The sequence below is a fragment of the Nycticebus coucang genome, chromosome 4 (assembly GCF_027406575.1).
Source record: "Nycticebus coucang isolate mNycCou1 chromosome 4, mNycCou1.pri, whole genome shotgun sequence".
Taxonomy (NCBI): Eukaryota; Metazoa; Chordata; class Mammalia; order Primates; family Lorisidae; genus Nycticebus; species Nycticebus coucang.
In genome coordinates, this window is record NC_069783.1 from 8,524,133 (window position 1) to 8,550,506 (window position 26,374).

The 26,374-nt window shown below is 37.9% G+C and overlaps 1 protein-coding gene and 1 non-coding gene across 4 annotated transcripts in view; one reads left to right on the plus strand and one right to left on the minus strand.

The window, feature by feature from the left end:
- TAF1B (TATA-box binding protein associated factor, RNA polymerase I subunit B) overlaps positions 1-26,374 on the plus strand; it is an 87,988-nt gene that overhangs the window by 31,635 nt on the left and 29,979 nt on the right. The window lies entirely within an intron of this gene.
- Positions 18,127-18,233, minus strand: LOC128585135 (U6 spliceosomal RNA). Its single transcript, XR_008379880.1, has one exon. It is a non-coding gene; the product is annotated as a U6 spliceosomal RNA (small nuclear RNA).

Consider the following 26,374-nt stretch of genomic DNA (forward strand, 5'->3'; position numbering starts at 1 on the left):
TCCTTTTTGTCAGTTTTTATATTCCTAAAAAGGTTTGCTTTGAGAAGAAAGACATCTCAACACAAAAATATTTAATAGTGGATTGACTTTATATGTAAATAAAAATATTTAATTCTTGTTTGACAGAAAATTAACCTCTATTTAGATATCCTTTGATGTTCAGGTTGATGTTGGAGTTCATCCCTTTCTAGCCTGTCAATGTTAATAAAATGCAAATATAAAGTGAGATCTCACATTTTACGAGTTCCAGCATTTCGTGTTGGCTTTGAAATTAACATAGAACTGCTTGCTGATCTGTCCACACATACAGATATGACAGAATTAGAGAAGTTTACAGTTGAGGAAGAGAAAATCAGTAATGAGGGCAACACAATGTGAAGTCAGAGGATTAAGAGAAGCCCCTGACAAAGCTAATAGAGCTCTGGGATATTTTGTAAAGTAATTGTCTTTGGAATGATGCTATAAAATCAAAGGCAGTGGGAAGGATGTATTATATGATTTTGATAGTGTTTCATTCATTCTTTGTTATGAGAACTTAGTAGATGTACACAATTATAACTTAAATTTTCTTCAGTGTGAGATAAAATAATTTGTATGCCTTTTCATTTTGTTTTTCAAATTAAAGTCTCAACCAAATCCCCTTTTCACTGTTTACCAATAACATAATGATATTTACATATACATCCATGGACAGCTCAAAGGAAGGAGAATGGAGCTGCAGCTACCACTTGACCTGGGGGTGGGGGGTGGGGCAGAAATAATAATAGTGGGAGTGCTTCCGATCCAGGCGATGTTTTAAATACTATCTGAGTCATTTATTACTCATGCCAACCCTATGAAGTGTATATGTGTGTTGTGTGTATTTTAATATTATCCCTGTTTTACAGATGAGGAAACCAAGACACAAAGAGGTTAGGTAACTTGCTTGGTATTCTTACTCTCAACATAGTCCACATGGCCAAGCCAGGCCTTAGTTTGGACGGAGACAAAAGCAAAGGACCATACTAACCCATAAAAATTGGGTGAGGGACAAAGCCAGGGACCTGAGGGGGCCAGGAAACTAGGGTAGGTTATTGAGGCAAAAAGGGGGCCCTTAACTGCTTATGGAAATAAAGAGCTAGCCCTGAGGCAGAAATGGCACCACAACTGAAAGGCAGGGATAGAGGATCAACTGGCAGGTGGCCCAGACCAGCAGTGAAGATGAGGGAGCTGTTGTGTGTGTCTGGCATGAGGCCAGGCTGGCTTAGCTGGAGAGGCCTTCCTAAAAGAAGCAGATTAGTTGGTTTCTGAAATTGCTGATGTAGGAACTGGGGATACAGAGAACTCTTCCTGTTTTCCAGCCAGCACTGCAGACCCCATGTAATTTGTCAGAGATATGGTGGAATAACTAAACTTGGGTAAAATCAGGGATGAAAATAATGGAGTATAAGGTACTCCTATCATCTTAGGAGCCGTGTTTGCATCTGAGAGAAGAATAACAACGGGTTCTTAGTTTCAGAACTAGCGTAGACTCAATGTTGGTTTTGTTTTTCATCTTTTTTGATGGCATTCCATGTTAATTGAGCAAAAAGTCTCCAAGCCTTGGAAAATGCAAACGATACCCTGAAACAGGCACCTATTAGGAGGGGGTTAAAAAATAATTGATTTGAAAAATCTGTATCATTAAAGAGGGATGGAGGGAGGAGGGTGGGGCCTTAGTGTGTGTCACACTTTATGGGGGCAAGACATGATTGCAAGAGGGACTTTACCTAACAATTGCAATCAGTGTAACTGGCTTATTGTACCCTCAATGAATCCCCAACAATAAAAAAAAAAAAAAAAAAGTAATTTTATATTTAGTGTCTGAAAATTATTATGGGTAGTTATCTGAACCTGGTTTGCTTAAAGTTCTGGTAAAAGGGCTTGGCGCCTGTAGCTCCGTGGCTAGGGCGCCAGCCACATACACTGGAGCTGGCGAGTTAGAATCCAGCCCAGGCCTGCCAAACAACAATGACAACTACAACCAAAAAATAGCCTGGCGTTGTGGAGGGCGCCTATAGTCCCAGCTACTAGGGAGGCTGAGGTAAGAGAATCGCTTAACCCCAAGAGTTAGAGGTTGCTGTGAGCTGTGACACCACAGCACTCTACCCAGGGCCACATATTGACACTCTGTCTTTAAAAGAAAAAAAAGTTCTGCTAAAAGGAAAAGATACTGAGGTCCCTCAATCTAGGTGTATGTTATAGTTGTTTAGTTACTCAGAGAGACCAATGGAAGTGAGTTAGCATTTTTTGCATTAATTACCAGCTTAGTCTGGCTAATAAAAATTCTGGCTTCTCTCTTCCTCTCTTCTTTCTTTCTCCACTCCCCTTCTCTTTCTTCTTCTGTCTCTTTATCCTAACTGATGGAATTTAACCTGATTTCTCAGAGCTTTCCACTGCTCAAGTTATATTGATAACATTTGCTTGGTTATTTGTACATTTTGCTAGTGTCCAAAATTATTGTTTTGTTATCTTTAACTCCCAAAGGAAATGGTAACTTTCCAGGAATATATAGAATGTCTTATGTAGGATTATGGAATATTAAAGCTGGACGGAGATTTGGAGATCATTTAGCTCACTTTTTCCATTTTTCCATTAAGAAAACAGACCTAAGAGGAAATATGATTTCAGGATAAGTAAAGCTATCTTTCATTTGCGGTTTTCATGATACTCAAAATGCAGTCATATGGCGGACATGGTTATGGTAATTGGCTCCCTTCCAGAACATAGGATGGAAGAATGTTCCCCCTGAGATGGGGATTAAGAAAGTAATCAAACTGGAGAAAAAAAGTGTCATTTTTGAAAAACGAAGTTTTCATTTAAAAGTTTAAATGTGCCCATTTCTAGGTTTTCTTAAAGTAGATTTTAAGAAGTCCTTGAATGTGGGAAAGAGTAATAATGTATCTTGCTTTCGTTTATGGTGTTTTGTAATTTGAGTTACCATATATCCAGTTGGCGAGTACCATGCAAACAGTACCCTGAACGTTTTTTGTTTTGTTTTGTTTTGTTTTTTTGTAGAGACAGAGTCTCACTTTATTGCCCTTGGTAGAGTGCTGTGGCATCACACAGCTCACAGCAACCTCCAACTCCTGGGCTTAGGCAATTCTCTTGTCTCAGCCTCCCGAGTAGCTGGGACTACAGGCACCCGCCACAACACCCGGCTATTTTTTTGTTGCAGTTTGGCCAGGGCCGGGTTTGAACCCTCCACCCTCGGTATATGGGGCTGGCACCCTACTCACTGAGCCACAGGTGCCGCCCAGCAATTTCCTTTTTAATGAAGAAATTGTTTCACTCTATATGTACTCACATAGACACTCAAATTTAACTCTATAAAATAATTATCATATTTTGAAATTTTATGATCTGTGTTTTTTCATATAGATCCCATTATTGTCAAATGTTTAAGTAATTGCAAGAGTGTTATATAATACACAAAACTGAGAGACTGTTTCCGTAATAACCATTGTGGTTCATATTTCCCAGAAGCCTAGAAGCCGTTAGTCAAGATTTGTATTCCCCAGTGTAAAAAAAAAAATTGATTTGAAAATCTGTATAGGTCGGCGCCTGTGACTCAGTCAGTAGGATGCCGGCCCCATATACAGAGGCTGGAGGGTTCGAACCTGGCTCCAGCCAAACTGCAACAAAAAATAGCTGGGCGTTGTAGCAGGTGCCTGTAGTCCCAGCTACTTGGGAGGCTAAGGCAACAGAATCACCTAAGCCCAAGAGCTGGAGATTGCTGTGAGCTGTGATGGTATGGCACTCTACTGAGAGCGACAAAGCGAGACTCTGTCTCTAAAAAAAGAAAGAAAGAAAGAAAAAGGAAAGAAAATCTGTATAATTCATTAGTTAGTAATTTTATGTTCAGTGCCTGAAAAATTGTTTATTGCTAGTCATCTAAGCCTTGTTTAAACATTCTGATCTTCCTGTAACTATTATAGTCGCATTTACTTTTGGTGATGATTTGAGGTTTTAGCCTAAATACTGTTTTCTCAGTATTGTATCACACACTAAGCCATTCTCTGCCTTTTTTATGTTTTAACAATTTTAGACTTAAGTTTTATAAATAAAGAGGTGAAATGAATTATGTTTACTTGCTCTTTGCTCTGAAACCATTCACATACTAATTTTTACTCATCAATAACTGAGAGAGAAATGTAAAATCTTCAACTGTGATTGCAATTTTTCTTTAACATCTATGAGTTTTTGCTTCAAGTACTCTGGAGCTCTGTTAGTGGATGTGTAATATTTAGGATATTTTGTCTTCTTAATAAATTGACTCCTTAATTATTGTGTAATATCCCCTTTTTTCCTCTGGTTACTATTTCTTATTCTGACATAAACCTCGTTCAGTATTAATTAGCCACTCCAACTTTTTTTTTTTTTTGTAGAGACAGAGTCTCACTGTACCACCCTCTGGTAGAGTGCCCTGGTGTCACACGGCTCACAGCAACCTCTAACTCTTGGGCTTACGCGATTCTCTTGCCTCAGCCTCCCAAGCAGCTGGGACTACAGGCGCCCGCCACAACGCCTGGCTATTTTTTGTTGCAGTTTGGCCAGGGCTGGGTTTGAACCCGCCACCCTCGGCATATGGGGCCGGCGCCCTACTCACTGAGCCACAGGCGCCGCCCAGCCACTCCAACTTTTTAAATATATGTTTGCACAGTGTATCTTTTTCCGATTTTTTATTTTTAACCTGTGTCTTTATATTTAAATATGGTTTCTGGTAAATAGTATGTAATTGGGTCTTAATGGTTTATCCAATCCAGTTATCTCTGCCTTTTACTCAGAATGCTTAGGTGCTCTTATTTACATTTACATTGGTGTAATTGTTAATATGGTTAGGTATGATTTTATCATCTTAAGACTATAAAACTATTTATTTCATCTTTTTTCTTTTTTTTTTTTTTTTTTTGCATTTTTTGGCCGGGGCTAGGTTGGAACCCGCCACCTCCCACATATGGGACCGGCACACTACTCCTTTGAGCCACAGGCATCACCCATTTCATCTATTTCTTGTTCTTTTTTTCTTCTCTCATCTTTTGGATTAAGAATTTTTATGATTCTATTTTATCTTCATTGTTGGTTATTAACTATATATCTCTTTGTTTTCCGTTTTCAGTGGTTGTTTTGGGGTTTACAATGTTTGTCTTTAACTTATCCACTAATTGTATAATACCCTTATAACGGAATACTTCACTTCCCTCATTCCATTCTATAGTGTATCTTTTAAAGGGATTAAAAATGAGAAAAATCATTTTATATTTACTTACATATTTGCAGTTTCTGGTATTTTTTTTTTTGTTTAGATGCATATTTCTATCTATCTAAAAACATAACATTTCTTATAGTACACATCTACTGACAGTGAATTCTTTTGTCTTGGTCAAAAAAAGTCATTATTTTGCCTTAATTTTTGGAAGAATTCTGGATCATACTTTTCTTTCAGTACTTTAAAGATGTCATTCTATGTTTTCAGGCCTGCCTGATTTCCTATGAGAGTCAGTCTGCTGTAATTCTTACCTTTGCTATTCTCTATCAAATGGGCCTTTTTCCTTTACCTGCTTTTAAAGATTTTTTCTTTATCAAAAAAAAATATATATAATTTTTATATATATATAAAAATATAATATATATATACTTTTTTTTTTATTGGCCTCCTCTTGCTTTTTTCTGGGATACCAATTACATGTTAAACTGCTTATAACTGTCCCACAGCTCTCTGGAGCTTCTGTTTGTTCCTTTTCTTTCTTAGGTCATTTTGTTTTGATAGTTTCTGTTGTCATGGCCTTCAAATTCACTGATCTTTACTTCTAGAATATCTACTCTCTCGTGAAACCCATCCAGTGCATTTTTCATTTCAGATACTATTTTTTCATTTCTGGAATTTCCATTTTAGTCTTATCTCTTCCTTTTTTCTCCTCATTATGTTCATGTTTTGTTTTATAGTCTTAAGTATATTGACAGTATTTATAATAAATGTTTTCAGGCTCTTGTCTACCAATTCCATTGTCTTTTATTTCTGAGTCTGTTTCTGTTGTTTGGTTTCCTGCTTCTCTGCTTGCCTGATAGTTTTTGACTAGGTACAGATATTATGAGTTTTACATTGTTAGTGCTAGATTTTTGTTCTCACATATATTAAGTAATTTGAAGATCAATTTGATCCTTTAGAAGTTTGTTTTTAAGCTTTGTTATGTCTGGTTTGTTAGTCCCTTCATTCTGGGACTAATTTATAGCCCCACTACTAAATATATTCCTTCTAAAGACTACCCAACGCCCCTAGTATTTTGAAGTCTCTGTTCTCTGGCCGTTGTCTTATGTGAACTCTGGAAATTGTTTGGTCTACTGCTTTTCTGTGATTTTTTTCCCCTGGCCTCACTTCTTTTCCTCATACACATGTATGCTGATATTCAGCTAAAGATTTGTGAGGACCTCTTTGCAGATCTCTGGAGTATTCTTTATGCAGCTTTCTCTTTTCTAGTACTCTGCCTGTAAATTACAGCCAGCTCAACTTCCAGGACCTTCAGTCTGTCTCCCCAGCTCAGCAAGACCAGGAGGCTCTGTTTCACTTCCTACCCCTGCACTGCAGTTTGGAAACTGCCTCCGGGAAGTAAACTGGGGCCCTTTATTTCTCGTCTCTCTGGGGCTGTAGTCCCATGCTTCCTGTTGTCCAGTGCCCAAAACTGTTTTCATGTTTTTTTTCCAGTTCTCTCTTGTTTATGGTGGAAGATCAGTTCTCATATTAGTTAGCTCTTCATGGGCAGAAGATAAATATTCCAAATGCTAATTTTTAAGCATTTAGAAAGAGAATCAGTATTCAGATGCCTTTTAGGTGAGTAAACCTAAACAGTTCTTCCTGAAATACCTAAAAGCTTATCAGTGCTCATTCATTCTTGGATATTTTTTAAATTGTAGTCTGTATTCATGAATATTGTCACTATTCTGATCTTTGCTTAATTTTTTTCCCCAAAATGGACCAAGTTATTGGAGGGTCTAGGTTTTGTTTACACAAAATAACTCTCCTAGTAGTAATTTCTTGTGTTGACTATTTTTTTTCCCTTTTTTGAGACAGAGTCTTATTTTGTCGCCCTCGGTAGAGTGCTATGGCGTCAAAGCTCACAGCAACCTCAAACTCTTGGGCTTAAGTGATTCTCTTGCCTCAGCCTCCCAAGTAGGTGGGACTACAGGCACCTGCCACAAAGCCCAGCTATTTTTAGAGACACGGTCTCACTCTGGCTCAGGCTGGTCTTGAACTTGTGAGCTTAGGCAGTCTACCTGCCTCGGCCTCCCAGAGTGCTGGGATTACAGGTGTGAGCCATCATGCCCAGCCCCGTTTTTTTCCTTTTAAAAATTAATATTCATAGGGTGGGACTCTCTCAACAACAACAACAAAAAAAGAAAAACAAAAAAAAATTAATATTGACAAATCACAATTGTATACATTTTGGGGGTACATTGTGATACTTTGGTTATACTATGTGGAATGATCAAATCAATCTGTCACCTCAGTTGCATATCTGTCACCTCAGTTGCCCATCAGCTTTATGGTGAGACATTTGAAATGTACTTATCTTGAAATACACATACTGTCATATGTTGCATAATGGCATTTTGGTCAGTGATTGTCCACTTATACAACAGTGGTCCCACAAGATTAAACAGAGCTGAAAAATTCCTATCATCTAGTGGTGCTGGAGTCTTCATAGCCTTGTAGTACACCACATTACTCATGCATTTGTGTTGATGCTGATGTAAACAAACCTGCTATGCTGCCAGTCATATAAAAGTCTAGAAGGTACAATTATGTACAGGACAAAATACTTGATAAGGAATATAAATTGTTGTGTTACTGATTTATATGTTTACTATATGCACTTATATAAGTATTTTCAAATGTTCTTTTTCTATGTATTAAAAAGGAATTAACAGCCTCCAAGCAGGTCCTTCAGGGGCCCTTCAGAAGAAGGCCTTGTTATTGTTATCGCAGGAGATTACAGCTCCATGCGTGTTATTGTCTCTGAAGACCTTCAGTGTGATGCATGGGTTTGTTTGTCCGTGTCTTTCATCCCCAACTAAAAGATGTAAATTCTTCGAGAGTAGGGACCATATTTACGTCTATTTTATTACCTATGAGAACTAATATTAATTTTTTATGCATGGTAAGGAGTCAGGCTGTTTATTGGTTAAATGATTTGAAATAGCTATAAAACAGAATAGGTTTAAACACTTTAGAAGATTTGAAATTGATCTGTTGAAATCAGATTTCAAATTGATCTTTTCCACATAAGTAGGAAATTTCCAGACTGTTTATATTTATTACATAATATATCAGAATGCCATTAAAGAGGGGTGTTTGGTTAAAAAAATTAAAAAACATTCTATTAAATTTTAATGGTGAGGGTGGCACCTGTGGCTCAGTGGGTAGGGCGCTGGCCCCATATACCTGTGGTGGAGGGTTCGAACCCAGCCCCAGCCAAACTGCAACAAAAAAATAGCCAGGTGTTGTGGCAGGAGCCTGTAATCCCAGCTACTCAGGGGGCTGAGGCAAGAGAATCACCTAAGCCCAGGAGTTGGAGGTTGCTGTGAGCTGTGATGTTACGACACTCTACCAAGGGCAATGAAGTAGGACTCTGTCTCTTAAAAAAAGAAAAAAAAATTTAATGGTAAATATACAAGAGACACAATTTCTGCCTATAAGCAAGGCCATTTAAAAATAAGAGTTATGGGTGTGTCGTTATCACTCATACAAAGACCGTGGGGTATACTGGCCCTGTTTGTTTATATTCCTCACTAGTATACTGAACCCAATCATGAATTACTCAGGTTAGAAAATGTATCTGTGAGGCTGCATTTATGTTTCTTTGAGGATTATATCTCATGAGCAAAATCAGTGATTTCATTTGGATTTCCTGTGATTTAGTTTGATCCAGGGCCAGTATACCCTAGTACCCAGTGTGCTCAGGCTGAGGCTTCCCCCACCTCTGCTTCCCAGGAGGAGAAAATGGGGACTTAGTTCTACATTAGCCTGAACAAAACTGAATAATCACAAAGGTGCAAAAATAATCAGGTAACTCTTTCAAAATCAAATAGAAATTATTTAGGGATTATCTACTCTTCTGGATACCATCTTTTAATCTCCTTTACTAAAGACATATGAAGTTGAATGTAGCTATGCAACCATCAGCAGAATGTCTGGAGAACAGAAAAATCTTAGGATGGACTCCAATAGATTTTTCCCAGTTCTGATTCTGGGGCCAAAACAAATTACTGTCTCCTATTTAGTTGGCAAGTCCTCCTTGGTCATCACTTCATCATTTTGTATTTGTTCATAAGGTTTGTATTTGTGTAAGCTGTTAACATGTTTCTAAAGAGGTCTCTGGCTCGGCGCCTGTAGCACAGTGGTTATGGCGCCAGCTGCATGCACCAAGGTTGGCAGGTTCGAACCTGGCCCCAGCCAGCTAACAAGGACAAATGCAACAACAACAAAAAAAAATAGGTGGGCGTCGTGGTGGGCACCTGTAGTCCCAGCAACTTGGGAGGCTCAGGCAAGAGAATCGCTTAAACCCAAGAGTTTGAGGTTGAGTTTTGAGGTGCAACAGCACTCTACTGAGGGCAACATGTGAAACCCCGTCTCAAAAAAAAAAAAAAATAGAGGTCTCATCCTCAGTACTAAATCTGTATTTCTCATAAAGTGGTGTGTTCACCCAGACTTCCAGAAAACTAGACTTTGAACATTAAAAAAGTATTTTTGTTACCACATGGAAGATTTGCAGTCATTAAGATAATTCTCACAGACTAAGAAAGCGAGGAGAGCTGTTTTCTGAGTCATAATACATGTGGAATTCATTTTATCCTTCCTCCACGAATAATTACGGTGCTTTGTCATTGCTTCTGATAGTTTTATTCCTTATTAATTTTCTTTTGTTGTAGAGAGTCTTATTGTAAGTTTGGATTAACAGGTGCATGGAGCATTAGCTTTTTCTCAGCTGAATCTTTGCTTCAAAACAACAATAAGAATAAGTAAGGGTGAGGCACTGAACTCCTTTTTTTTAATGGCTGAGAAGGAAGTCCACCTCTGACAGGGTATTGTAATCAGGTTTATCACAGGAGCCTGCTGTTGTGTAACAGAAACTCTAGCTTGTCCTTACCTGTCTGAAAGCATTGCTTCATGAAGGAAAATAAACTCGCTGGAATATTTGTGAAATTCAATAAAAAGCTTTCCCAAGCACTTGGTTTCTAATACATGCTGGAACAATTTATTATAGCTTTGTGGTCTTTTAAAAAACATATTCAACTTATGATTTCTTGCTGATGTAATTAAATGGATCCGTATCACTCTAGGAGCCCTACAGTGTCACACTGTACTTTTTAGACACTTCTTCAGCCAAGTGTAGTAAAAGTCCACACTCCCTCCCCCACTTTTTTCAAGAAAAAGGGGAAGGTTTGGGATGCCTTCAAATGACTGTTTATTTAATTGACAGGCAGCTTTTCTTCATTGTGTGCTTTGCTTTTGCTCACAAAAGTGCATTCACTATTCTACAGTATGTTGAAACTTTTAAATGGAAAGGGCTTTTCATTAACAAAGGGTGCATTTTCTTTCCCCCTTCCATGTCTTAGCTCTCTCCACTAAGTCTTGGCTTCTTCAGCAGCTGTACCTCCACCAGAAATGACAAAAGGTGCGATTGTGCTGGGAGATGGTGGTGAAGACAATGCCAGTGGAGTTGTGTGTGGGCTGTTGGGACTGTTTTCCTTCTGTGTTTGGTTTGGTTTTGTTATTCCAGAAAGTTGAGCATACCTTAAAAACCAAAAAGGAAAAAAAAAAGCTTTATAAACCCTTCTCAAACTTTATCCTAGCTGAGCTCTTTCTTTCCTTTAAGTTGTTCTGTTAGTGTCTAAGTGGGCCTTCTGTCTTAATAGCTAACAAAGCTCACTCAAAACATCGGGGAATGGAACAGAGAATACAGAGTATTGATGTGGTTTGTTTTCCTTTTCTAAGCAGGCTTAGGAGAGTTTGAGTCTTTCTGCCATTACACCGACTTAAGAACAAAGCTCAGGAGAGGAGACAGGTGTGCAAATTTAAGTTTTAGTATTTCCAGTCACCTCCTTTTTCTGAGTTGTTGCTTCCTAAGCCCCAGGTAGAAAGCCTGTTCATTTTATTTATTTATTTAATTTGAAAATAATCTCCTTTTTTACTCTGCCTCTTCTGCTATTTTATTTTTGACTCAAGTTTCTAGAGTGTGGTGTTGATTTGAAGCACTATTCTAGCAAAAAATCAGTTCATCTGATAAACTGAAAATCTAGTTTCTTTCAGGGCACCATCTCTTCATAGTGTATCAAATAGTCAGATCGTTGCTTGAACCCAACTATTGGGTCTAGACATACTTGTCTCTTTTAGGTACAATTTATTCTGTTAGTGACTTACAGAAAGTAGGATTTCTTCTGTCTTTTGAGTCTTGATTTTCTTTATTTTTGTATATTTTAAACTCAGACCAGTTTCTAAATAAAGAATATGTAACATACATGTTAATCTACCATGGTCATTGGCAATGTTTCTAAATCCACTCAAGAATTAGTCATTTCATCATCCTCACTAGACTCAGCAAGGAGGAATAAAGAGGAAACTGGAAACTCATTTGAAGTATATCTCCAGTATTTTGAATCTTGATAAACAGCATTCTCATCTTCTCTCTGAATGAGTTAAAAAAAAAAAAGATGTAATACAGGTTCAACCAAACCCATTGGGTGGCACTCGGCCATGATGATTCATTTTGCCTTGGAGCAATCTTACACCCTTTGTGAAACTGGGTCTTTTTGGTTGAAGGAAAGTGTCCAAGAAAAACACTCCTCCAGAGCTGTCAGTCACTTCTTAAGCACTTCCAAATGAAGGCGGCATAGGACTAAGACTCAGAGTCTACAAACTAGATTTGTTCACCATCTTACTCTGTGGGCCACATGTAGTGCTTGGGATTGTTTATGGAATCCCTGTCAGAATAATAATCTGACAGGTTTAAAATCTATGGAGGGAAATTAAGGCAAGCATAATGATAACAGGTGTGATCAGTTTCCTCATTCCTGCTCCTCCCTCCTGAAATTACTACAGCAGGAGGAGAAGCCTGCTTTTGTTGTCCTTTGTTCCCGGCTTCCCACCTCATTTTAGCCATCACTGGAAAGTATGTGTACACTTCTCCTTTCAGCCTTGTGGAGTAAAACTATCCCAGGGTTTGCTCTAGGCTGCAAGAAAAAATGACAATGGGAAGCTACTTCATTTTAATTTTTAGCTTTTGCTTCCTACTACTGGGATATTCTGTTTTCTAGGGATCCACAGATTATTTCATTAATATCTAGACTCTCTCAAGCTTTAGGCATAAGACTATCCTGGCAAGCTTATTTAAACCACAGAATCTTAGGACCAGTGTTAGAGATAGTAAGAGAGGACCAGTGTTAGAGATAGTAAGAGAGCAGACATAGTGTGGGACATAAGATGATGTGTTTTTCCTAAGCATCTTGCAAGTGCTTCTGATGGAGATGGTACTTTGAGTGGTATAGAGGAATCATAGCTCTCTGCTTGTGTCTTTCTTTTGTTATTCTACATTGTTCCACAAAAGATTGAGGTAGACTTCGACTAATTAGCAGATATCTAAAAGGTCAGCATAAAACAAAATTCTGTTATCCTTTATTAACCATGTGAAGTTGTAAACAGCGTTCTGATAGGCCTCTTACTCTACTTAATACATCAGATTCCACATGCCTAGTGAAAATATGGTACAAATACTAGCAGCTTCTAAGAGACCTTTTCACTTGGGAGTATTCATAAGATGCCTTTCCTAAAAGTCAGGATTAGACTATTCTAACACAGTCACTGATTGTTTACTATAATTATTTTGTGATCATCGTCCATATTTTAGAATCTTGTCAGAGTCAGAGACTAATTCCTCTTTCTGGGCTAAGGATAATGGGAGAGAGACAAAAATGTTTTACTGTCCTCTCATTTTCTAAAACCATGCTAAGTAACAATACTCCCAGCACTTCTGTTGGAGGTTGGACACTTTGCTAAGTTAGCAGTGCAGTGTCCCAAACTGGCCTGGCTCAGTTGAATCGGGAGCAGATGTGTAAGGAAGATTGCCCGTAGATAAGCCCTATAGGTACAATTAGACCACCGCCTTGTGATGTTGGTGACAGGAGGTAGCATTCTGATGCTTTTAATGACATCCCCTAGGATAGAAATGGTTGCAGTGGTGATGTGCAGTTATAACTCTTTTCCTTCATTTGAGGAACTAAAAGGAAGATCCCTTTCAGTCTTATACCAGAATTATTAAATAGTAATCAAGCATAATTTTTGGTCAAAGAAGCTATATACAAGAGATTCTACAGATATTTTCTTTTTTGCTGAGTATATTTTGTCTTCTGGCAAAGGCATATCTTGATGTTACATTTTTGATAGTTACAGGTTAGTAACTCTATCTTTTTCCCCCTAGAAGTATGCTTCTATCATTAAGAGATTTTAGATAAGATAAAGGTAGGTATTAGCAAGTAGTATAGATTTTGAATGTAGATTTTATATATACTGAATTTTTTTAAAACTCAGCTTTATTATACTTCTAATTATGACCCCTCTAACATGTTATTGCTTTCCTTTAAACAGAAATTACTTAGGTTCCTTTTTATACTTGTTTTTTATTGTGATAAAATATACATAATATAAAATTTATAATTTTAACCATTTTTAGTGCATAGTGGCATTAAGTATATTTACATTTTTGTGCAACCCTTACCCAATTTCTCATCTCATCCATCTCTAAACTTTTTTCATCTTTCCACACTGATACTCCATGCCCATCAAACCCTAACTTCCCATTCCCCACTTGCCCTAGGCCCTGGTAACTACCGTTCTACTTTTGGTCTCTGTGAATTCGACTATTTTAGGCATCTCTTATAAGTAGTATCATATAATATTTTTCCTTTGGTGTCTGTCTGGCTTCTTTGCCTTAGCATATGCCTTTAAGGATAGATAATTTATGTTGTAGTTTGTGTCAGAATGTCTTTTCCTTTTTAAGGCATACGTATATATACATATATGTATACACATACATACGTATGTATATGTATTATACCCTGCACGCTTTGTTCATTCATTCATTGGTGGACATTTGGGTTGTTTCTTTTCACCTCTTGACTATTGTAAACAGTACTGATAACATTGGTGTACACATATCTGTTCCAGTCCCTGTTTTTAATTCTTCTGAGTATATATCCAGAAGTCCAATTACTGGATTGTAGGGTAAGTCATTCTTACCCTATGGTTTGTTGGACCACCATAATATGATTTTTGAATGTTAATTTTTTTATTATTATAGAAGTAATATATTCAGAATGATTAAGAGTAATGTAGAAAATAATAAATGTACAGGCTAAGTGCGGTGGCCTGTACATCATAGCACTCTGGGAGGTGAGGCAGGAGGATCCCTGTACTCAAGAGCTAGAGACCAACCTGAACAAGAGCGAAACCCCGTCTCTACTAAAAATAGAAAATATTAGCCAGGTGTTTGTGGCTGGAGTTTGTAGTCCCAGCTACTCAGGAAGGTGAGGCAGAAGGATCTGAACCCAGAAATTTGAGGTTGCTATGAGCTAGGCTGATGCTGTGTCACCCTAGCTTGGGGCAACAGAGTGAGACTTTGTCTCAAAAAAAAAGAAAAGAAAATAATAGAAGTATAAAGAAGGGAAAATCATCGGTAATCCAGTTTCTCATGAATACCATTAACATTTGTTATATTTTATTATTTTACTTAATATGCCTAAGTGTATTTGCAAAATTATTATAGGATTGAAGAACATATCCAAATTTGTCTCCTGTTTTTTAAAACCTCAGTATTATACTATAAGCATTTCCCTAAGTCATAGAACTACCTATGAAAGCACCTTTTTTAAGCTGTTAATATGGTGCATATAACTTAGATGGCCAATAAAAGGAAATGAGGGGTTCATAGTGAGGAATATTTTCCAGTCACTCAAAATGATGTTTTTATAGGCCACCTCATGATACTAGAAAATTGTTACAAAATATAATGTTAGGTGAAAATGTAGAAGATGAAACTATATTTCTAATTCAATTTGTGTGGAAGCTCTTAAATAGAGAGGAGCCAAGCCTAAGAGCAACATTAACTATCACAGGGATTTTAACAGGGGAGTGACATCAAATTTGCATTTTAACATCTCACTCTGGCAACACTTTACAAAGAAGCAGAAGCAGATGGGGGACTAAGTTAGGAGTATCCAGATCTGGGGTGATGTAAAGTGGAAGCCATGAGAAAGACAAGCATTCAAGACCGAACTTGGAGGTGGAGTAAACCAGTGTGGAATAGAATGGATGTGGTGTGTGAGGAAAAGAGGGATCAAGGGTGTTCCTAAATGTTTGATTTTTGTGACTAGGTAAGGAACACTGTTGGAGAGAGAAAATTTGGGGTAAAGAAGTTTGATATATTGGAGAGCTATCCAAGTAGAAATGTCAAGTAGGCTATTGGATCTAAGTCTCAATGTTATAAATATGGATGTGCCAAAAAGGGCAAGAGAAAGGTCCAGGATTCTAAAAGAAGTTTTCTCTTAAGTTGTCAAGGATTTTTATTGTTATTCAGTGTTGTATTTTATGTTTCATAAATTTTCTATAATGTTTATATATTATTATAATCAAATTTAAATGTCGCTAAAATATTCATTGTGGCATTATTCAAATATTTTTAAAATAGGAAACAACCTAAGTATATAACAATGATAGAAGATTGGTTTAAAAAAAGAGAGAAATGAAGAAAAAAAATAAAAAAAGAAATGGGCTCAGTGCCCTTAGCACAGTGGTTACAAAATCAGCCACATACACGAAAGGTGGCAGGTTCAAACCCTGCCTGGGCCAGCTAATGACAACTGCAACAAAAAGTCAGGCGTTATGATGGGTGCCTGTAGTCCCAGCTACTTGGGAGGCTGAGGCAAGAGAATCGCTTAAGCCCAAGACTTAGAGGTTGCTGTGAGCTGTGACCATGGCACTCTACCCAGGGTGACATAGTAAGACTCTGTCTCCAAAAAAAAAAAAAAAAGAAGAAGAAGGCTCAGCACCTATAGCTCAAGCAGCTAAGAGCCACATACAACAGAGCTGGCAGGTTCGAATCCAGCTTGGGCCTTCCAAACAACAATGACAACTACAACCAAAAAGTAGCCGGGCGTTGTGGCAGGCACCTGTAGTCCCAACTACTTGGGAGGCTGAGGCAAGAGAATCACTTAAGCCCAGGAGTTGGAGGTTGCCGTGAGCTGTAATGCCACAGCACTCTACCCGGGGTGACAGCTTGAGGCTCTGTCTCAAAAAAAAAAAAAAAGAGGGAGAGAGAGAGAAATGATATTGAAAACCCTTGCCACCTTTTAAAAACAATAATTTTGTATGTTATTCAAAAAGGAAAAGTTAAGTTCTGTTTAAAAATAAATGAACTTTTAAAAAGTGAAATCTACTGTATAAGACTGAATTAAAACAAGGAGAATCCAGAATCTACTCTGTAGTATAACTAGGTAGAGTAACATTATTATTAATTATTTTCTCTTCAATTTATATTTGTAAGGATGGTGGCCTATTTGTCATGTTGAGTTTGATATGCCAGCTTTTAGTGTGGAAATTTCGAAAATACACTAAATCCTATTAGCCTACCAAATTGCTTTGTGTACATCACTTTATGCTTACTTGTCATGAATTTTTCATCCATTAAGTTGCTTTTTTGAGATGATTGTTTTTCAAAGGGGATCATTTCTGCTCAGGTGTTCTGGTGTTCTGTTTTGGGTTTTTTGATGTTGTTTTGTATATTGTTTTTTTGTTTGCCCTGAGTAGAGAGCAGTGTTGTCATCATAGCTCACAGCAACCTCAAACTTCTGGGCTTAAGCAATCCTCTTGCCTCAGACTCCCAAGTAGTTAGTACTAGAGGCACCTGCCACAATGCCCACCTAGTTTTTCTAATTTTAGTAGCAATGGGGTCTGGCTCTTGTCCAGGCTGGTCTTGAACTCCTGAGCTCAAGCAATTATCCTGCCTTCACGTTTCAAAGTGCTAGGATTACAGGTGTGAGCCACCCCATCTAATATCTGGTATTCTGGGGTTTTTGCAGATAAACGTACTTAATTGCACGTCCTACCTGCATTATTTAGAAGAAGTAGGGCTGCCATAAATCTTGACAGTGATGTTAAAATTGTCTTAACTTGAAAAGATGCTCAAAGTTTTGTACAAAATAAAGCAGAGGTCTTATTGAATTAATTTTAGAAATATAAAGGAAGACACCTTCCTTTCAAAGGTGGCTAAGAACTTACATTTTCCTTTCTTCTCTTTTACAGATTAGAATACAGTTGATAGTATTTTAGTGTACAAGAAAAATTACTCTATTCTGACTTTTTTTTTTTTTTAAAGGCTTCAAAGCCCATATTGCAACTTTGGATTGAAAGAAATTTACTCTGTATTCTTTATCTACAGATTGACCATAGATTGATAATTATAGCATAAACCTTTTTTTTTTTTTATACAATCAGAGTCTCACTTTATCGCCCTCGGTAGAGTGCCATAGCATCACACAGCTCACAGCAACCTCCTGTTCCTGGGCTTAGGTGATTCTCTTGCCTCAGCCTCCCAATTAGCTGGGACTATAGGCGCCCGCCACAATACCTGGCTATTTTTTTGTTGCAGTTCGGCTGGGGCCGGGTTTGAACCCACCACCTTCGGTATATGGGGCTGGCGCCTTACTCACTGAGCCACAGGCACCGCCCAGCATAAACTTTTTTTATTGTTTCAGGTTAATTTAAGTATACGAAGAATTAGGTTTATAATGTTTGCATTTTTAGGTAGAGTCTCCGATATAATTGTGTCCTGCTCCCAAGATGTGTTCCATACCCCTTAATATTGTGCCCACTAAGTGGGAGCACACCCTTCTCCCTCCTTCCTCCCCTCTCCCCCACTCCCTTGTTCCCCTGCCCCCGCCTCACCTTGAATTGATCTGAGTTTTTCTCTTATGTGGGCATGTATTAGATTGTCTACTGGCTTCATATTAGTATTGAGTACACTGGATTCTTGCTTTTCCATTCTTTTTTTTTTTTTTTTTTGTAATATGGAATGCTTCATGAATTTGTGTGTCATCCTTGCACAGGGGCCATGCTAATTTTCTTTATATTGTTCCAATTTTAGTATATGTGCTGCCGAAGCAAGCACTGCTTTTCCATTCTTTTTTTTTTTTTTTTTTAGTTTTAAGCTTTTCCATTCTTAAGATACTTTACTAAGAATAATGTGTTTCAATTCCATCCAGCTTAATAAAAAAGATGTAAAGTCTCCATCTTTTTAATGGCTGAATAGTATTCCATGGTGTACATATACCACAGCTTGTTAATCCATTCCTGGGTTGGTGGGCATTTATGCTGTTTCCACATTTTGGCGATTGTAAATTGAGCTGCAATAAACAGTCTAGTACAAGTGTCCTTATGATAAAAGGATTTTTTTCTTTCTGGGTAGATGCCCAGTAATGGGATTGCACGATAAAATGAGAGGTCTAGCTTGAGTGCTTTGAGGTTTCTCCATACTTCCTTCCAGAAAGGTTGTACTACTTTGCAGTCCCACCAGCAGTGTAAAAGTGTTCCCTTCTCTCCACATCCACGCCAGCATCTGCGGTTTTGAGATTTTGTGATGTGGGCCATTCTCACTGGGGTTAGATGATATCTCAGGGTGGTTTTGATTGGCATTTCTCTAATATATAGGGATGATGAACATTTTTTCATATGTTTGTTAGCCATTCGTCTGTCTTCTTTAGAGAAGGTTCTATTCATGTCTCTTGCCCATTGATATATGGGATTGTTGGCTTTTTTCATGTGGATTAATTTGAGTTCTCTATAGATCCTAGTTATCAAGCTTTTGTCTGATTCAAAATATGCAAATATCCTTTCCCATTGTGTAGGTTGTCTCTTTGCCTTGGTTGTTGTCTCCTTAGCTGTACAGAAGCTTTTCAGTTTAATGAAGTCCCATTTGTTTATTTTTGTTGTTGTTGCAATTGCCATGGCAGTCTTCTTCATGAAGTCTTTCCCCAGGCCAATATCTTCCAGTGTTTTTCCTATGCTTTCTTTGAGGATTTTTATTGTTTCATGCCTTAAATTTAAGTCCTTTATCCATCTTGAATCAATTTTTGTGAGTGGGGAAAGGTGTGGGTCCAGTTTCATTCTTTTACATGTGGATATTCAGTTCTCCCAACACCATTTATTGAATAGGGAGTCTTTCCCCCAGGGTATGTTCTTGTTTGGTTTATCGAAGATTAGGTGGTTGTAAGATGTTAGTTCTTTTCTTGGTTTTCTATTCCATTCCAAGTGTCTATGTCTCTACTTTTGTGCCAGTACCAGGCTGCCTTGACCACTATGGCTTTGTAGTACAGACTAAAATCTGGTATGCTGATGCCCCCAGCTTTATTTTTATTACTAAGAACTGCCTTAGCTATACGGGGTTTTTTTCTGGTTCCATACAAAACGCAGAATCATTTTTTCCAAATCTTGAAAGTACGATGTTGATATTTTTATAGGAATGACATTGAATAGGTAGATTGCTTTGAGAAGTATAGACATTTTAACAATGTTGATTCTGCCCATCCATGAGCATGGTGTGTTTTTCCATTTGTTAAAATCCTCTGCTATTTCCTTTCTGAGGATTTCATAATTTTCTTTATAGAGGTCCTTCACCTCCTTCATTAGGTATATTCCTAGGTATTTCATTTTCTTTGAAACTGTGGTGAAGGGAGTTATGTCCTTAATTAGCTTCTCATCTTCACTGTTATTGGCATATACAAAGGCTACTGACTTGTGGACATTGATTTTATATCCTGAAACATTACTGTATTTTTTGATGACTTCTAGGAGTCTTGTGGTTGAGTCTTTGGGGTTCTCTAAGTACAAGATCATGTCATCAGCAAAGAGGGAGAGTTTGACCTCCTCTGCTCCCATTTGGATTCCCTTTATTTCCTTGTCTTGCCGAATTGTATTGGCTAGAACTTCCAGCACTATGTTGAATAGTAAAGGTGACAGAGGACAACCTTGTCTGGTTCCAGTTTTAAGAGGAAAAGCTTTCAGTTTTACTCTATTCAGTAAAATATTAACTGTGGGTTTGTCATAGATAGCTTCAATCAGTTTTAGAAATGTGCCACCTATGCCTATACTTTTCAGTGTTCTAATTAGAAAAGGATGCAGAATTTTATCAAATGCTTTTTCTGCATCTATTGAGAGGATCATGTGATCTTTATTTTTGCCTCTGTTAATATGGTGGATAACATTTATGGACTTGCGTATGTTAAACCAGCCTTGCATCCCTGGGATGAAACCTACTTGATCATGATGTATGACTTTTTTGATGATAAGCTGTAATCTATTGGCTAGGATTTTGTTGAGAATTTTTGCATCTATATTCATGAGTGAGATTGGTCTGAAATTCTCCTTTTTGTTCGGTCTTTTCCTGGTTTTGGTATCAGGGTGATGTTTGCTTTATAGAATGTGTTGGGGAAGATTCCTTCTTCCTCAATTTTTTGGAATAATTTCTGCAGTACAGGAATAAACTCTTCCTTGAAGGTTTGATAGAATTCTGGTGTGAAGCCATCTGGACCAGTGCATTTTTGCGTTGGAAGGTTTTTTATTGTTTCTTTGATCTCAGTGCTTGAAATTGGTCTGTTCAGGAGCTCTATTTCTTCCTGGCTAAGTCTAGGGAGAGGGTGTGTTTCCAAATATTGATCCATTTCCTTCACATTGTCAAATTTCTGGGCATAGAGTTTCTGGTAGTATTCATTTTTATTTATTTATTTTTTTATTAAATCATAGTCTGGTAGTATTCAGAGATGATCTCTCGTATCTCTGTGGGATCAGTTGTTATTTCCCCTTTATCTTTTCTGATTGAGGTTACTAGAGATTTCACTTTTCTATTTCTCGTTAGTCTGGCCAATGGTTTATCTATTTTATTAATTTTTTCAAAAAAAACCAACTCCTTGTTTCATTAATTTTCTGAATGATTGTATTGTTTTCAATTTCATTGATCTCTGATTTGATTTTGGAGATTTCTTTTCTACTACTGACATTAAGCTTAGATTGTTCTTCTTTTTCCATCTCCATAAGATGGCTTGTGAGTTTGTTGATACACTCTCTTTCTGTTTTTCGAATGTAGGCATCTAAAGCGATAAATTTTCCTCTCAAAACTGCTTTTGCAGTATCCCACAGGTTTTGGTAGCTTGTGTCTTCATTGTTGTTATGCTCAAGGAAGTTAATGATTTCCTGTTTTATTTCTTCCTGCACTCATCTGTTATTCAACAGAAGATTGTTTAATTTCCATGTCTTTGTGTGGGGTCGAACGTTTTTGTTAGAGTTGAGTTCCACCCTTAGTGCCTTATGGTCTGAGAAGATACAAGGTAAAATTTCAATTCTTTTGATTCTATTGATATTTGTTTTGTGTCCCAGGATATGATCAATTTTGGAGAATGTTCCATGGGGTGATGAGAAGAATGTGTATTCTTTATCTTTGGCATGGAGTGTTCTATATGCATCTATCAAGCACAGTTGTTCTAGGGTCTCATTTAAATCTCTTATATCTTTGTTTAATTTCTGTTTAGAGGATCTGTCCAGCTCTGTAAGAGGAGTGTTAAAGTCCCCTGTTATGATGGTATTATCGGATATCATATTGCTCAGACTGAGTAAGGTGTGTTTCAAGAATCTGGGAGCATTTAAATTGGGTGCATAAATATTTAGAATTGAAACGTCTTCTTGTTATATTTTTCCCTTGACCAATATAAAGTGACCATATTTGTCTTTTTTGACTTTAGTTGCTTTAAATCCACATGTATCTGAAAATGAGATCGCAATTCCTCTTTTCTTCTGAATTCCATTTGCCTGAAAAACTGTCTTCCAACCCTTGACTCAGAGCTTTAATTCGTCTTTTGAAGCCAGGTGTGTTTCTTGCAGACAGCAAATGGATGGCTTGTGTTTTTTAATCCAGTCAGCCAATCTATGTCTCTTCAGTGGGGAATTCAAGCCATTAACATTTATTGAGATAATTGATAAGTGTGGTAGTGTTCTATTCATCTTATTTTGTGAGAGTCCATTGCTTAGTTTTATCTTTTGCATCAGTGTGGAGGTTAGGTTTTGTCTAATTTCTGAGTTCTTGCTTTGCTGTTGATCTATTGTGGTGATCAGTGTGTAGAACAGGTTAAAGTATTTCCTGTAGAGCTGTCTTCTTGTTGTGAATTTCCTCAATGTTTGTATATCCATAAATGATTTGATTTCTCCGTCAATTTTAAAGCTTAGCTTAGCAGGGTACAAAATTCTGGGCTGGAAATTTTTCTGTTTAAGTACATTAAAGGTTGATGACCATTGTCTTCTTGCTTGGAAAGTTTCATTAGAGAAGTCTGCAGTCACTCTGATGGATATGACCCTGTAGGCCAACTGGCGCTTATTTCTGGCAGCTTGCAGGATCTTTAATTTTGTCTTGACTTTGGACAGGTTCATCGCAATGCGTCTTGGAGAAGCTCCATTAGAGTTGAGGCGACCTGGGGTCCGATATCCCTCTGAAGGCAGTGTGTCAGAATCTTTGGTGTTATTTGGGAAATTTTCTTTTATAATATTCTCTAGTATGGCTTCCATTCCTCTGGGGCATTCTTCTTCCCCTTCTGGGATTCCTGTAACTTATATGTTGGAACGCTTCATAATGTCCCATAATTCTGACAGTGAATGTTCTGCTATCTCTCTCTTCTTTTCTGCCTCTTTTACTATCTGAGTTATCTCAAGAACTTTGTCTTCTACCTCTGAAATTCTTTCTTCTGCATGGTCTAACCTGTTGCTGATACTTTCCATTGCATCTTTAAGTTCCCTAATTGACTGCTTCAGTTCCTTCAGCTCTGCTATATCCTTTCTATATTCTTCATATCATTCATCTCGTATTTGATTCTGTTTTTGGATTTCCTTTTGGTTATTTTCCACTTTATTAGCAGTTTCCTTCATTGTTTCCATCATTTCTTTCATTGTTTTCATCATGTGTATTCTAAATTCCCTTTCTGTCATTCCTAACATTTCTTTATTGGTGGAATCCTCTGCAATAGCTACCTCATGGTCCCTTGGAGGGGTTGTTCTGGACTGGTTCTTCATGTTGCCTGGAGTTTTCTATTGATTTTTCCTCATGAGTGATTTCTTTTATCTATTTCCTTGCCCTAATTTTCCTTCCACTTCCTCTTGCTCTTTAAGTTTCCGTGCCTGTGGACTAAGGTTTCGATGAGTCCTTTTGGTATAGGACCAGAAGGTTGAGAAGGTTGAAAAGCAAGAAGGGATGAAAGAAAGAAGGAAAGAATGAAAAGGAAATAGAGAAAGGAGAGGGGGTCGGTAAAAGGAATATTGACAAAAAGAAGAGAGGCACAGAAAGAGGGAGACAGAGCAATATAGGTGTACAGTAGGGTACTTTGACACAACCTTAAAAAACCCCAACCTCTGGGGGTGCCCGGTTGGGTGGTTCCCTTGAGGTCAGCAAGTCTTTGCTAACCTGATCAGACACAGTACCCCACCTCCACCAAGTAGAGAGGAAAGACAAAAATGCTATAAATCAAACCAAAACAAGCAAACAGAAAACTTTATGTGATAAAATTGGGTGAAAAACCAAATAATAGGGGTAGAAACACTAGCAAAAATGAAGTTCTAGTTATTGAAAAAGGCAGCAATGGGAAATTGTATTTATACTAGAAAACTTGAGAAAGGAAAGAAAAAATCTGTACGGAAAAGGTTGAAATTAAAAAACAAAACAACAACAACAACAAAATAAACAAAAAACAAACAAAGAAAAAACACAACCAAAAACAAAGCAGTATACATATCTTGTTGATAATTGTCTGGGCAACAGGTGGTCTTCTGGGGTATGAGATGTTAATTACAATGCTGATAGGATTGGAGGCCTCTGCTGATTTCTCAGACCCCACAGGGTAGACACCCTAAGTCTCTCTTCAGCCCTCTTAAAAGGCACTTTTAGCTTCTAAACTTGCTAAGCAGAAGCTTTCCCAGGAAAGTGCTTGTCGCTGGAATTACTGGTGAAGTGGCTATCCCCTTACCCAGTGTGCCAAAACCGGTCTCACTCTGCCCCCGGTTAGAGCTGTAAGGTGGCTCAGACCCCGCCTTTAGGCTGCTCAGTCACTAGGTTACTAGGTCCCACCCGATCCTTGCTCTGCAACCCCTAGGGCAGACCTTGTTGGGGCAGTTCTCTCTCAATGGCTCCCTGCGGCCCACAGCCAAACACTATTAGCTCCGTCCGTCTGGCTCAGCGGCTCAGTCTGGGGTCCCAGACAACACCCAAAGTTCTCCGCACTCCCGCTCAAGCTCTCCCCAAGGCACTTCAAGTTCCTTCAAGTGTTTTTGGAGTGCCAAGTCCAAAAACACCAAAACAGTTCACAGGTAAGGCCTTTCCAGTTTGCTGTCTCGCTGCTACTGTACTTACAGCTGCCGGCGGGATTAGACCGATTGAACACACATGATTACCTGCCAGTTTTCCACTGTTTTCATCCTCCTCTTGGGGTCCAGAAGTCTCTTGCTGACTCCCTGTATCCTCAAAGGGATGATTATAGGTAGATCCCACTAGCCAGAGATGCCTGTAGTCTTATCTCCCCAGACTCATGGTGCCCAGATGCAAGGAAGCTATCACTCAGCCACCATCTTGCTCTCCCTCTGTCAGCACCAGCTATTTTTTTTTTAGAGATGGGATCTCCCTCTTGCTCATGTTTGTCTCCAACTCTTGAGCACAGGCAATCCATCTGATTATGATTGTTTTTTATAAGTATACATCTATACCATTATAAAGCATTTCCCTGTCCTTTATAATTGCATATGAGCCGGATTTAACAAAGTAATATTTTACAAAGAAATAATTCCTTCAGTTGAGGAAGATGAGCAAGACATGACTTAAGAGCAGTATTTTTTTTTAATTTGTTTTGTTTGTTTTTTGAGACAGTGTCTCATTGTGTCACCCTCGGTAAACTGCCGTGGCATCACAGCTCATAGCAACCTCAAATTCTTGGACTCAAGCGATTCTCTTATCTCAGCCTCCCGAGTAGCTGGGACTACAGGTGTCTGCCACAATGCCCAGCTATTTTTAGAGATGAGGTCTCATTCTGGTTCATGCTGGTCTTGAATCTGTGAGTTTAGGCAATCCACCTGCCTCGGCCTCCCAGAGTTCTAGGATTACAGGCGTGAGCCACCGCACCTGGCAAAAACAATATTTTCTAAAGTAACTCAGGTAATTGAATTGACATTAAGTTCAAATTGGGAAGCAAATTTTTATTTAAGGTGATGGGAAAAGTTTTTAATAGTTAGACCCATCAAAAATGAAATGACTGTCTCTGAGAAAGGTGTTTAGTGCCTATCACTGGAGGTTTACAGACATTTTCCTGCAGGGATTTTATAGGGTTAGACCTTCTACTTTTTAAGGTCTTCCCAACTCTGTATTTGCCAGTATGGTTATTTCTCCCACAAAGGTGATACATGAACTGAGTCTCTTATACAAAATAGTTTACTTAACTGGCATTATTTAGTATTTTTCCTTTATTGTCCTTCCCACTTTTTTTTACTTTTTATTGAGGTAAAATAGACAAAGTGCACATATGATAAATGTATACAGTGTGACAAATTTTCACAAGCTGAAGATGGTCATGTACCCAGTAACCTAGAAGCTCCACCATGTACTCCCTTACAGTAGTGACCTCTTCACACCCCTCTCCTCCCCCCAACCCAGCAATCATTATGTTGACTACTAACAGCATAGAAGTTTAGACTGAGTTACTGAGTTTTATATCCTATATTAACTGAATCATTTTCTTTTGCATTTGGCTTTTTCTTCATTATATTTTGAAAATTCATTTGTTGTTACATGTAGATCTTTCATTGCATTGATGAATAATATTCCATTGTGATATCAAATTTTACTTATCTCTGCTACCATTGACAGACATATGAATAGTTTCCAGCCTAGGCCTTTGACATGTAGTGGTGTTATGAACATTCTAGTTCATGTCTTTTGTGGACATGTGTACACATTTCTGTTTGGTATACTTAGCTTAACTTGGTATACTTAGCTAGGAGTAGAATTACATTGTCATGGAATGTGCACTTGCTCAACTTGAATAGATACTGCCAAAATGTTTCTAAAATGTTTATATTCTGGCCCAGTTTTAACAAAGTCCTACCATATCAGAAATGTTAATTTTTCTGAGAGCCCGTAGCCTTTTATTTCTTACTTGTGGACCTGACAACCTTCTGTTTTGTACTGTGGTTATTCATGCACACTGTATTTCCCTTCTAGATTGTAAACTCCTT